The sequence below is a fragment of the Pseudophryne corroboree genome, chromosome 3, assembly GCF_028390025.1.
Source record: "Pseudophryne corroboree isolate aPseCor3 chromosome 3, aPseCor3.hap2, whole genome shotgun sequence".
In the NCBI taxonomy this organism is placed as follows: Eukaryota; Metazoa; Chordata; class Amphibia; order Anura; family Myobatrachidae; genus Pseudophryne; species Pseudophryne corroboree.
The window spans coordinates 664800684-664813232 of record NC_086446.1 but is presented as its reverse complement, the minus strand read 5'-3'; the positions used below and the strand labels follow the sequence as shown (position 1 = coordinate 664813232).

Below are 12549 nucleotides of genomic sequence, written 5' to 3'. Positions count from 1 at the left end.
CAAGATCTTAGCCAGAGCGCTCTGTGAGCCAAAATAGCTGACGCATAAATTTTGGAACTAATAAGACTTGCATCCTTAGTGGCAGATGACAAGTACTTGGCCGATTCATGTATGTGCTCCGCGGTAATCTTAAGATCCTTTCTAGACACCCTGGACTAATAGCCACTACTCAATTCTTCTGCCCATTTTACAATGGTGGAGTTGACCCATGCACTTACCAGACTAGGCCTAAGTTGGGTTCCTGCTGCTGTGTATATGGACTTTAAAGTGGACTCAATTCTATGGTCCACAGCATCCTTGAGAGACATGGCCCCTGGTATCGGAAGTGTTGTGTTTGCCACTGTGATTTAAAATAAAAGACAATTAAATGTATAAATACAGTATATTTTTTTTTTCAGAACACTCCATATACACACACATATATATATATATATATATATATATTTATACACACACACACACACACACACACACACACACACACTTATCTTAATATAAGAAATAGGGGGGCACCAATATTTATCTTGCCTCCGGGCGACTGTGAAGAACTTACGCCACTGGCTGTGAGGTTTAAGAAGGAGCGGAGTTTACTTACAGACTGGCATCTTCCTTGCTTTGCCGGCTGTTGGCGTCTTTTGTGATAGGCGCCACAAGCTGCAATATGGGTATAGCAGTGGCTTTGGAGAGCCATGGTAACCATGGCAACACCTCCTGGTGCCTCTTCAATATATTGTAGAAAAAAAAGAAAATTAAAATAAAAAAATACCTAAAGAACTACTGGAGCAAGCTCCAATGTGACCAGCTCCCTCTGGCATATTTTCTAAACTGGGGAATAGTAGGTAGTAGAGGGGGATGAGCCTTACACATTTTTACATTAGATGTGCCAGTTCCCACTAGCTAACCCCTCAGTACCCCAGTGTAAGCTCCAGTGTCCCCTAGTGGAATGAAAGGGAAAACTGAATGTTTATGAAAGCACTTCTGTATCAATAAATAAAGCCCAGCATCCAGGTGTTTTTAATAAGAGTATAATGTACTTTTGTGTGGATGCCCATGCACCTATTGAACCAAATAGTGAAAAAACATATGTAATTAAAAATTACTTAGCAAAACATTATTGATTCTATCTTAATTTTACCAGAGCAGAGTAGGCATGTTATATAACCTATACATTCCTAAAAATAAGAGATGAACTGCAAGTTCTTAATAAGGATCCAGGTAAATAAATTAAAGTAGTGCTTTACTTGCAGCATTAAATAAATGAAATTAGTGCTTTACTGGCAGCAATAATGAAACAAAAACTGTGTCCATTTAAGTGGCTGGGACTGCTGTCCCTGTGTCAATCTAAAGAGCTTTGCTGCCATCACTGGGGTATATTTACTAAGATTCGTAATTTCCGAAAATAGGTCAAAGTTCAATCACGAATGACATCGACAGTGTAAAACTGCAACTTTTTGAATTGATTACGATGGATTTACTAAGCTGTCGTATTCGTATTTTTCTTTGCTTCCGATGTCGATGTCATTCGTGTTTTTTTACCTAATTTGACGGCAGTGATTAGCAAAACACTGCCGTTTTTTTTTACAATCAATCTCGGCCGGATCTGTGTGATCCGTGCTGGGGTTCGTTTTTTTTTTTTTTTTAAATTAAACAAAGTAAAATCCTAAAAAAAATTGCGTGGGGTCCCCCCTCCTAAGCATAACCAGCCTCGGGCTCTTTGAGCCGATCCTGGTTGCAGAAATATGGGAAAAAAAATGACAGGGGTTCCCCCATATTTAAGCAACCAGCATCGGGCTCTGCGCCTGGTCCTGGTCCCAAAAATACGGGGGACAAAAAGAGTAGGGGTCCCCCGTATTTTTAAAACCAGCACCGGGCTCCACTAGCTGGACAGATAATGCCACAGCCGGGGGTCACTTTTATATAGTGCCCTGCGGCCGTGGCATCAAAAATCCAACTAGTCACCCCTGGCCGGGGTACCCTGGGGGAGTGGGGACCCCTTCAATCAAGGGGTCCCCCCCCCCCAGCCACCCAAAGGCCAGGGGTGAAGCCCGAGGCTGTCCCCCCCCCATCCAATGGGCTGCGGATGGGAGGGCTGATAGCCTTTGTTGTAAAATAAAAGATATTGTTTTTAGTAGCAGTGCTACAAGTCCCAGCAAGCCTCCCCCGCATGCTTGTACTTGGAGAACCACAAGTACCAGCATGCGGCGGAAAAACGGGCCCGCTGGTACCTGTAGTACTACCACTAAAAAAATACCCAAAAAAACACAAGACACACACACCGTGAAAGTATAATTTTATTACATACATACACACATACATACATACTTACCTTATGTTCCCACGCAGGTCGGTCCTCTTCTCCAGTAGAATCCAAGGGGTACCTGTTGAAGAAATTCTACTCACCAGATCCAGTGGTCCAGGCTCCTCGGCAAATCCAGGGATAATCCACGTACTTGAATAAAACAAAAAAACGGTTGCCCGACCACGAACTGAAAGGTGACCCATGTTTGCACATGGGTCACCTTTCCACGAATGCCAGAAACCCACTTTGCCTTCTGGCTAAGTGGGTTTCTTCAGCCAATCAGGGAGTGCCACGTTGTAGCACTCTCCTGATCAGCTGTGTGCTCCTGTCCTCACTGACAGGCGGCACACGGCAGTGTTACAATGTAGCGCCTATGCGCTACATTGTAACCAATGATGGGAACTTTCTGCCCTGCGGTTGACCTAAAGTGACGTCACCGCTGAGCAGAAAGTTCCCATCATTGGTTACAATGTAGCGCATAGGCGCTACATTGTAACACTGCCGCGTGCTGCCTGTCAGTGAGGACAGCAGCACACAGCTGATCAGGAGAGTGCTACAACGTGGCACTCCCTGATTGGCTGAAGAAACCCACTTAGCCAGAAGGCAAAGTGGGTTTCTGGCATTCGTGGAAAGGTGACCCATGTGCAAACATGGGTCACCTTTCAGTTCGTGGTCGGGCAACCGTTTTTTTGTTTTATTCAAGTACGTGGATTATCCCTGGATTTGCCGAGGAGCCTGGACCACTGGATCTGGTGAGTAGAATTTCTTCAACAGGTACCCCTTGGATTCTACTGGAGAAGAGGACCGACCTGCGTGGGAACATAAGGTAAGTATGTATGTATGTGTGTATGTATGTAATAAAATTATACTTTCACGGTGTGTGTGTCTTGTGTTTTTTTGGGTATTTTTTTAGTGGTAGTACTACAGGTACCAGCGGGCCCGTTTTTCCGCCGCATGCTGGTACTTGTGGTTCTCCAAGTACAAGCATGCGGGGGAGGCTTGCTGGGACTTGTAGTACTGCTACTAAAAACAATATCTTTTATTTTACAACAAAGGCTATCAGCCCTCCCATCCGCAGCCCATTGGATGGGGGGGGACAGCCTCGGGCTTCACCCCTGGCCCTTGGGTGGCTGGGGGGGGGGACCCCTTGATTGAAGGGGTCCCCACTCCCCCAGGGTACCCCGGCCAGGGGTGACTAGTTGGATTTTTGATGCCACGGCCGCAGGGCGCTGTATAAAAGTGACCCCCGGCTGTGGCATTATCTGTCCAGCTAGTGGAGCCCGGTGCTGGTTTTAAAAATACGGGGGACCCCTACTCTTTTTGTCCCCCGTATTTTTGGGACCAGGACCAGGCGCAGAGCCCGATGCTGGTTGCTTAAATATGGGGGAACCCCTGTCATTTTTTTTCCCATATTTCTGCAACCAGGATCGGCTCAAAGAGCCCGAGGCTGGTTATGCTTAGGAGGGGGGACCCCACGCAATTTTTTTTGGCAAAAAAAAGCACTTTCCAACCCCTTCCCACTGATATACATGCACGGATCTCATGGATCCCTGCATGCATCTCAAATCACGAATAAAAAAAGCAGGTCTGTTTTTTTTTAGGACTTTTTTACGAATTGTAATTTTTCACGGCAGTGTTTTGGGTTTTTTTGCTTTGCACTTCTTAGTAAATGACCGAGATTCATACTTAAACAGGCGTAATTTGACCGATGGTGTATTCATTCGTAATTTTTTACCTGAACTAGAAAAAAATTACGAATGCCCTCATCACTGCCGTGATTAGTGTTTAGTAAATGACCGAGATTGACCGAGATGACACTGTGAAGAAAAAACGGCATCTCGGTCAAAATCGGGAGCTTAGTAAATATACCCCACTGTGTGAAGTCAGTCCGTTTTTATGCACACTGGGGTATAGCGTACTGGGGTGCAGTACACAGAATAGTACAAACAAATTATACAACAATATATTGTTATTCTTTTTTTTTAGATGGCAGCTTGACTTACATTGTGTGGAGCAAGACCACTTTCACGCACACACATCGGGGTACTGCGTACTGGGATGCAGTACGCAGAACAGCCCAAACAAATTATACAACAATATATTTTTTTGTTCTTTTTTAGTTGGCAACATGGCTCACACAGTGTGGAGTGAGACCGCTTTTATGTAGGGTACTACAGCATACTGGGAGCAGCGCACACTACAAACAAATACAACAATTTAATAATATTTCAAATTTTTTTTACTGTTTTTGCTGACAAATATGGAGTCATACTATGTGAATGAAGTGGGTAGGGCCTGTACAGTCAGTGCAGCACCACTGTGATGGATTTAGACTAAGGGGACTGAACACAGCTTGTGGATGTACACAGCACGGCCCCTTAGATGTACAGAGTGACAGCTCAGCCCTTTGGATAGACACATTGGGGTATATTTACTAACATTCGTAATTTGCGGAAAAAGGTCAAAGTTCAATCACGAATGACATCGAAAGTGTAAAACTGCAACTTTTTGAATTTATTACGACTAATTTACTAAGCTGTCGTATTCGGATTTTTCTTTTGTTCCGATGACGATGTCATTCGTGTTTTATTTTTTATTTTTACGGCAGTGATTTGCAAAACACTGCCGACTTTTTAAAAATGAATCTCGGCCGGATCTGTGTGATCCGTGCTGGGGTTCATTTTTTTTTTTTTTTAATTAAACACTGTAAAATAAAAAATAAAAATGCGTGGGGTCCCCCCTCCTAAGCATAACCAGCCTCGGGCTCTTTGAGCCGATCCTGGTTACAAAAATATGGGGGGAAAAATGACAGGGGTTCCCCCATATTTAAGCAACCAGCATCGGGCTCTGCGCCTGGTCCTGGTTCCAAAAATACGGGGGACAAAAAGAGTAGGGGTCCCCCGTATTTTTAAAACCGGCTGGACAGATAATGCCACAGCCGGGGGTCACTTTTATATAGTGCCCTGCGGCCGTGGCATCAAAAATCCAACTAGTCACCCCTGGCCGGGGTACCCTGGGGGAGTGGGGACCCCTTCAATCAAGGGGTCCCCCCCAGCCACCCAAGGGCCAGGGGTGAAGCCCGAGGCTGTCCCCCCCATCCAATTGGCTGCGGATGGGGGGCTGATAGCCTTTTGTCAAAATGAAAAGATATTGTTTTTAGTAGCAGTACTACAAGGCCCAGCAAGCCTCCACCGCATGCTGGTACTTGGAGAACCACAAGTAGTCCCCACTCCCCCAGGGTACCCTGGCCAGGAGTGACTAGTTGGATTTTTGATGCCACGGCCGCAGGGCACTATATAAAAGTGACCCCCGGCTGTGGCATTATCTGTCCAGCTAGTGGAGCCCGGTGCTGGTTTTAAAAATACGAGGGACCCCTACTCTTTTTGTCCCCCGTATTTTTGGAACCAGGACCAGGCGCAGAGCCCGATGCTGGTTGCTTAAATATGGGGGAACCCCTGTCATTTTTTCCCCATATTTCTGCAACCAGGATCGGCTCAAAGAGCCCGAGGCTGGTTATGCTTAGGAGGGGGGACCCCACGCATTTTTTTGGGGGAAAATAACCACTTTCCCACCCCTTCCCACTGATAGACATGCACGGATCTCATGGATACCTGCATGCCTATACAATCACGGATTAAAAAAGCAGGTCTGTTTTTTTTAGCACTTTTTTACGAGTTGTAATTTTTCACGGCAGTGTTTTATTTTTTTTTGCTTTGCACTTCTTAGTAAATGACCGAGATTCATACTTAAACAGCCGCGTTTTGACCGATGGTGTATTCATTCGTAATTATTTTCATGGACTACCCAAAAATTACGAATGCCCTCATCACTGCCGTGATTTGAGTTTAGTAAATTACCGAGATGACACTTTGATGAAAAAACGGCATCTCGGTCAAAATCGGGACCTTAGTAAATTTACCCCAGTGACTGCTGCATAGCTCCTTAGATTGACACAGTGACAGCAGCACAGCCCTTAGATGGACATGGGTCCTAATTCAGAGTTAATCACAGCAGCAAATTTGTTAGCAGATGGGCAAAACCATATGCACTGCAGGAGGGGGGCAGATATAACATGTACAGGGGTATATTTACTAAGATTCGTAATTTCCGAAAATAGGTCAAAGTTCAATCACGAATGACATCGACAGTGTAAAACTGCAACTTTTTGAATTGATTACGATGGATTTACTAAGCTGTCGTATTCGTATTTTTCTTTGCTTCCGATGTCGATGTCATTCGTTTTTTTTTACCTATTTTTACGGCAGTGATTAGCAAAACACTGCCGTTTTTTTTTACAATCAATCTCGGCCGGATCTGTGTGATCCGTGCTGGGGTTCTTATTTTTTTTTTTTTTAATTAAACAATGTAAAATCCCCAAAAAAAATGCGTGGGGTCCCCCCTCCTAAGCATAACCAGCCTCGGGCTCTTTGAGCCGATCCAGGTTGCAGAAATATGGGGGAAAAATTGACAGGGGTTCCCCCATATTTAAGCAACCAGCATCGGGCTCTGCGCCTGGTCCTGGTTCCAAAAATACGGGGGACAAAAAGAGTAGGGGTCCCCCGTATTTTTAAAACCAGCACCGGGCTCCACTAGCTGGACAGATAATGCCACAGCCGGGGGTCACTTTTATACAGTGCCCTGCGGCCGTGGCATCAAAAATCCAACTAGTCACCCCTGGCCGGGGTTCCCTGGGGGAGAGGGGACCCCTTCAATCAAGGGGTCCCCCCCCCCAGCCACCCAAGGGCCAGGGGTGAAGCCCGAGGCTGTCCCCCCCCCATCCAATGGGCTGCGGATGGGGAGGCTGATAGCCATTTGTGATAATGAAAAGATATTGTTTTTAGTAGCAGTACTACAAGTCCCAGCAAGCCTCCCCCGCATGCTGGTACTTGGAGAACCACAAGTACCAGCATGCGGCGGAAAAACGGGCCCGCTGGTACCTGTAGTACTACCACTAAAAAAATACCCAAAAAAACACAAGACACACACACCGTGAAAGTATAATTTTATTACATACATACACACATACATACATACTTACCTTATGTTCTCACGCAGGTCGGTCCTCTTCTCCAGTAGAATCCAAGGGCTACCTGTTGAAGAAATTCTACTCACCAGATCCATGGGTCCAGGCTCCTCGGCAAATCCAGGGTTAATCCACGTACTTGAATAAATAAAAAAAAACGGTGTCCCGACCACGAACTGAAAGGGGACCCATGTTTGCACATGGGTCACCTTCCCACGAATGCCAGAAACCCACTTTGACTTCTGTCTAAGTGGGTTTCTTCAGCCAATCAGGGAGTGCCACGTTGTAGCACTCTCCTGATCAGCTGTGTGCTGCTGTCCTCACTGACAGGCAGCACGCGGCAGTGTTACAATGTAGCGCCTATGCGCTACATTGTAACCAATGCTGGGAACTTTCTGCCCTGCGGTTGACCTAAAGTGACGTCACCGCTGAGCAGAAAGTTCCCAGCATTGGTTACAATGGAGCGCATAGGCGCTACATTGTAACACTGCCGTGTGCTGCCTGTCAGTGAGGACAGCAGCACACAGCTGATCAGGAGAGTGCTACAACGTGGCACTCCCTGATTGGCTGAAGAAACCCACTTAGACAGAAGTCAAAGTGGGTTTCTGGCATTCGTGGGAAGGTGACCCATGTGCAAACATGGGTCCCCTTTCAGTTCGTGGTCGGGACACCGTTTTTTTTTTTTATTCAAGTACGTGGATTAACCCTGGATTTGCCGAGGAGCCTGGACCCATGGATCTGGTGAGTAGAATTTCTTCAACAGGTAGCCCTTGGATTCTACTGGAGAAGAGGACCGACCTGCGTGAGAACATAAGGTAAGTATGTATGTATGTGTGTATGTATGTAATAAAATTATACTTTCACGGTGTGTGTGTCTTGTGTTTTTTTGGGTATTTTTTTAGTGGTAGTACTACAGGTACCAGCGGGCCCGTTTTTCCGCCGCATGCTGGTACTTGTGGTTCTCCAAGTACCAGCATGCGGGGGAGGCTTGCTGGGACTTGTAGTACTGCTACTAAAAACAATATCTTTTATTTTACAACAAAGGCTATCAGCCCTCCCATCCGCAGCCCATTGGATGGGGGGGGGACAGCCTCGGGCTTCACCCCTTGCCCTTGGGTAGCTGGGGGGGGGGACCCCTTGATTGAAGGGGTTCCCACTCCCCCAGGGTACCCCGGCCAGGGGTGACTAGTTGGATTTTTGATGCCACGGCCGCAGGGCGCTGTATAAAAGTGACCCCCGGCTGTGGCATTATCTGTACAGCTAGTGGAGCCCGGTGCTGGTTTTAAAAATACGGGGGACCCCTACTCTTTTTGTCCCCCGTATTTTTGGGACCAGGACCAGGCGCAGAGCCCGATGCTGGTTGCTTAAATATGGGGGAACCCCTGTCATTTTTTTCCCCATATTTCTGCAACCAGGATCGGCTCAAAGAGCCCGAGGCTGGTTATGCTTAGGAGGGGGGACCCCACGCAATTTTTTTGGCAAAAATAAGCACTTTCCCACCCCTTCCCACTGATATACATGCACGGATCTCATGGATCCCTGCATGCATCTCAAATCACGGAAAAAAAAAGCAGGTCTGTTTTTTTTTAGGACTTTTTTACGAGTTGTAATTTTTCACGGCAGTGTTTTGTGTTTTTTTGCTTTGCACTTCTTAGTAAATGACCGAGATTCATATCTAAACAGGCGTAATTTGACCGATGGTGTATTCATTCGTAATTTTTTACCTGAACTAGCAAAAAATTACGAATGCCCTCATCACTGCCGTGATTAGTGTTTAGTAAATGACCGAGATTAACCGAGATGACACTTTGAAGAAAAAACGGCATCTCGGTCAAAATCGGGAGCTTAGTAAATATACCCCAGTGTGAGCTGAGCTGCAAGTTAGAAAATGGATAATGATCAGTTTAGAGAAGAACAGGAGTAGTGCCCAAATACTATCGCTGCAGCTGCTGCAACCAGCCAAGATGATGGTAGTAGTTATTCAACGTTATCTAAAGCCGACACTCAAAGGCATACACGGTTTAAAACATCAGGGCATCTAATATCACAATATCAATATTTTAAAGGGGTAAAGACAAAAACTAAAACATCTCTAGTAAAGGGAAACTTTAGTGCAAAAAAACAAAACAGAGTCTAGAACAGTGATGGCTAACCTTGACACTCCAGCTGTTGTTGAACTACACATCCCAGCATGCCCTGCTACAGTTTTGCTATTTGGACTTGATAAAACTGATGCAGGGCATGCTGGGATGTGTAGTTCAACAACAGCTGGAGTATCAAGGTTAGCCATCACTGGTCTAGAAGATGTCTAAAAAAATGAAAAACTACTAAGGCAGTAAGACAAACGGGATGTTCAGAAACAGAAATGTTATAAATTCCTAAGGAGTGTCTAAGTGTGTCCTCAAGTGCTATATGTGTGAGCCTGACCTTTCCAAGAAGTCACCTTTCACCATTTCTGCTCCCCCTGCAAATATGGGGATAAGCAGCAGAAGTGTAGTTAATGATATAGAAAATGAGGATGCCACAGTGGAAGTGAAAGAGGATGAGGAGGATATGTCAGTAGCTGATGCCAGTGCTAATAAGGATGTTGAGTACAAGGATATTGTTTGAGTAAGTCAGACACCAATGGAAGTAGCTTTTTGCCATGAAAAGAAGAAGGCCAATGCCATGCCTGGCATAGGACTAATCAATCCACCTCTTATGTATTGAATTATTTTTACCCAAATCCTGACAACAATTGTCAAGCCATCTGTAGTGTTGGTAAAACCATCTAGGAACCTCCTCCCTGTTACTTCATTTGCAACAAGCTTATGAAAACTTTTTTACAACATCAGAAACTTGTGCTAAAAAAAAACCAAGAAACAGTCCAGCTAGTCTCTCAACTAGATCCAGGCACCTCCAATCTTCACTGCTAACACCTTTATCCTCAATATCCTCAGTAATGACCCTGACTCAAATTTTATAAAGTTAGTGACTCCTCACCTATCCAGTATTCCAAAGAAGAATCCTTGAGCGCTAGACCTGCTGCTGCTGTGGACAGATCTTTATACCCAAAGGGGACCAAGAAGCCTCATATTTAAAAAAATAAATTGACTATTAAACAATCCTTTGCAAGAGGAAGCTAGTATGACAGCTGTTACCCAGTTGCACAGCAGATCACTGATGACATCATGGATAGGCTAGTATTATGCTAGTATGACTATGCTAGTATATAATATCTGTGGCCAATATCCACCAACAATGCAGTGAGTTTTATACAGATAATTTAGGTCTGTTGACCCTGGTACCAAATTCCATCTTGGTTTCATTTTACTAGACAAGCAATACCTCACCTGTACAAGGACTGAAAAAACTAATTATTGGCTTACAAAATGCCATTGTATCAATTGTCCACAGATATGTGGACAATTGATAATGGGCAAGCTAAAGATTACATGACTGTGACATTCCATTGGGTGTGTGAATTGCCTTCCGCAGCAGCAGTAGTAGTATCTAACAAACAACACCAGCTCATACAGAGGCAGGCTACTCTGTGTATCACCAGCTTCACTAAGAGGCAAACCACTGACAACCTCTCAGAAAAACTAAGGTCTCTCCAAGAAAAATGGTTTACCCTGCTTGGACTCTCCTTAGAATTTGTCATTTCTGATAATGCCACAAATACTGTGAAAGCATTAGAGATAGTAATCCAACACGTCCCATGTTTTACTGACATAATCAACTAGGTAGTACAAGTTTTTTTAAATGACAAGGGCATGCTGAACATGCTGTTTGAGTCCCAAAAAATTTTGGGACATTTTTGGCATTGAGCAACAGCATGCAGGAGATTGCAGCACTTGCAAGTACAGTTCAATTTGCCCTGCCACCAATTGAAGCAGGAGGTGGTAACCAGCTGGAATTCAACCCTTTATATGCTTCAGTGGATGGAGGAACAGCAAAAATTCATTCATAGCTACACAACAAGCCATGACATTGGGAGATGAGGGGGAGTGTACCTTAGCCCATTGCAGCAAAGAATACTTTCTGTCTTGTGCATGGTGCTCAAACCATTTGAAGTAGCCACCTGTGAAGTGAGTTCCAATAATGTTAGCTTGAGTCCGGTGATTCCCCTAATTAGGCTTTTTGGAAAATCAGTTTGAGAACTTGAAGGAGGGAATGAAACATAGCGGATCCACAATGTATGTTGGACTTGTAGATCAAGTCCTTTATTCGCTTCACCAGGATATAAGGGTTGTATATATCTGGAAAACAGATCACTACATATGGGATTCCATGAGTGATCCTAGGTTTAAGACATACTGTATGTTGTCTTTCTTTCCACCTGACCCAGATCTTAAGAGATGCATAGAGCTCCTGGTGAGCAAGTTGGCAGCTCAAGTGGAACATACATGACAACATCTTCTTCAGTTTCTCTGGCAGCTGCCAGTAAAAAACACAGGTTTCCCAAAAGACCCAGTGGTGATACAGAGGAGTTTACACAACATTTTAAAATCTAGTCGGGTCTAAAAGAATTGCATAAAAATTAGAGACACCTCTGCAATCACTCCATCTGATACAGTTATTTTCATGACACCATAGAAAAAGGCATGTCACAGAGTCCCTTTGACTGCTGAAAAAAAAAAAGAAATGGCAATTTGGAGACCATTGTACAAACTGGCCATGCATTACTTAAGCTGCCCACCTTCAGAAAGTTTTCAGCACAGCCGGGAACCCTGTGAGCGACTGGCATAGGAGGCTACTTACTCAAATTGTGAAAAGATGATGTTCATCAAAATGATCTACAAATTCCATGAGGAAGACCTTTACCGGCAATTACATCAAAGTACAGCTACTTCTGTAATGGTGGATTCCAGCTTTGATAAATTGATATTGTGAGAGGATAATGGACACACTGATGAGGGTGAGGATGAGGATTGTAGTGATAATGCCATTTTGCCACTGCAGAGTTGTTAGCTTAGCTGCCTTTGGTAGCTTGTTATGTGGGGTCCAAACAAACCAAGCACCTCAGTCACAAAAGTGACAATCCCTGTCACTGAAGTGCTTACAGTATTTGTTAAATTGTGCTTGTCCTTTTTAATATCCAAAACAAGGGTGGGAGGGCCCTAGGAATATTCCATGTTGCACCATTTTTCATTTTTGCCACTGCTGTGTGGTAATGTTTCTTAGATGTGCTATAAACTGCTGTGTTTATGGCGCTGCTTTGTCGCTTAGTAACCAGCCAGCTCAT

At 44.6% G+C, this 12549-nt stretch overlaps 1 protein-coding gene across 14 annotated transcripts in view; it reads right to left on the bottom strand.

Moving 5' to 3' along the window:
• LOC135056544 (deleted in malignant brain tumors 1 protein-like) overlaps positions 1 to 12549 on the bottom strand; it is a 244276-nt gene that overhangs the window by 145382 nt on the left and 86345 nt on the right. The window lies entirely within an intron of this gene.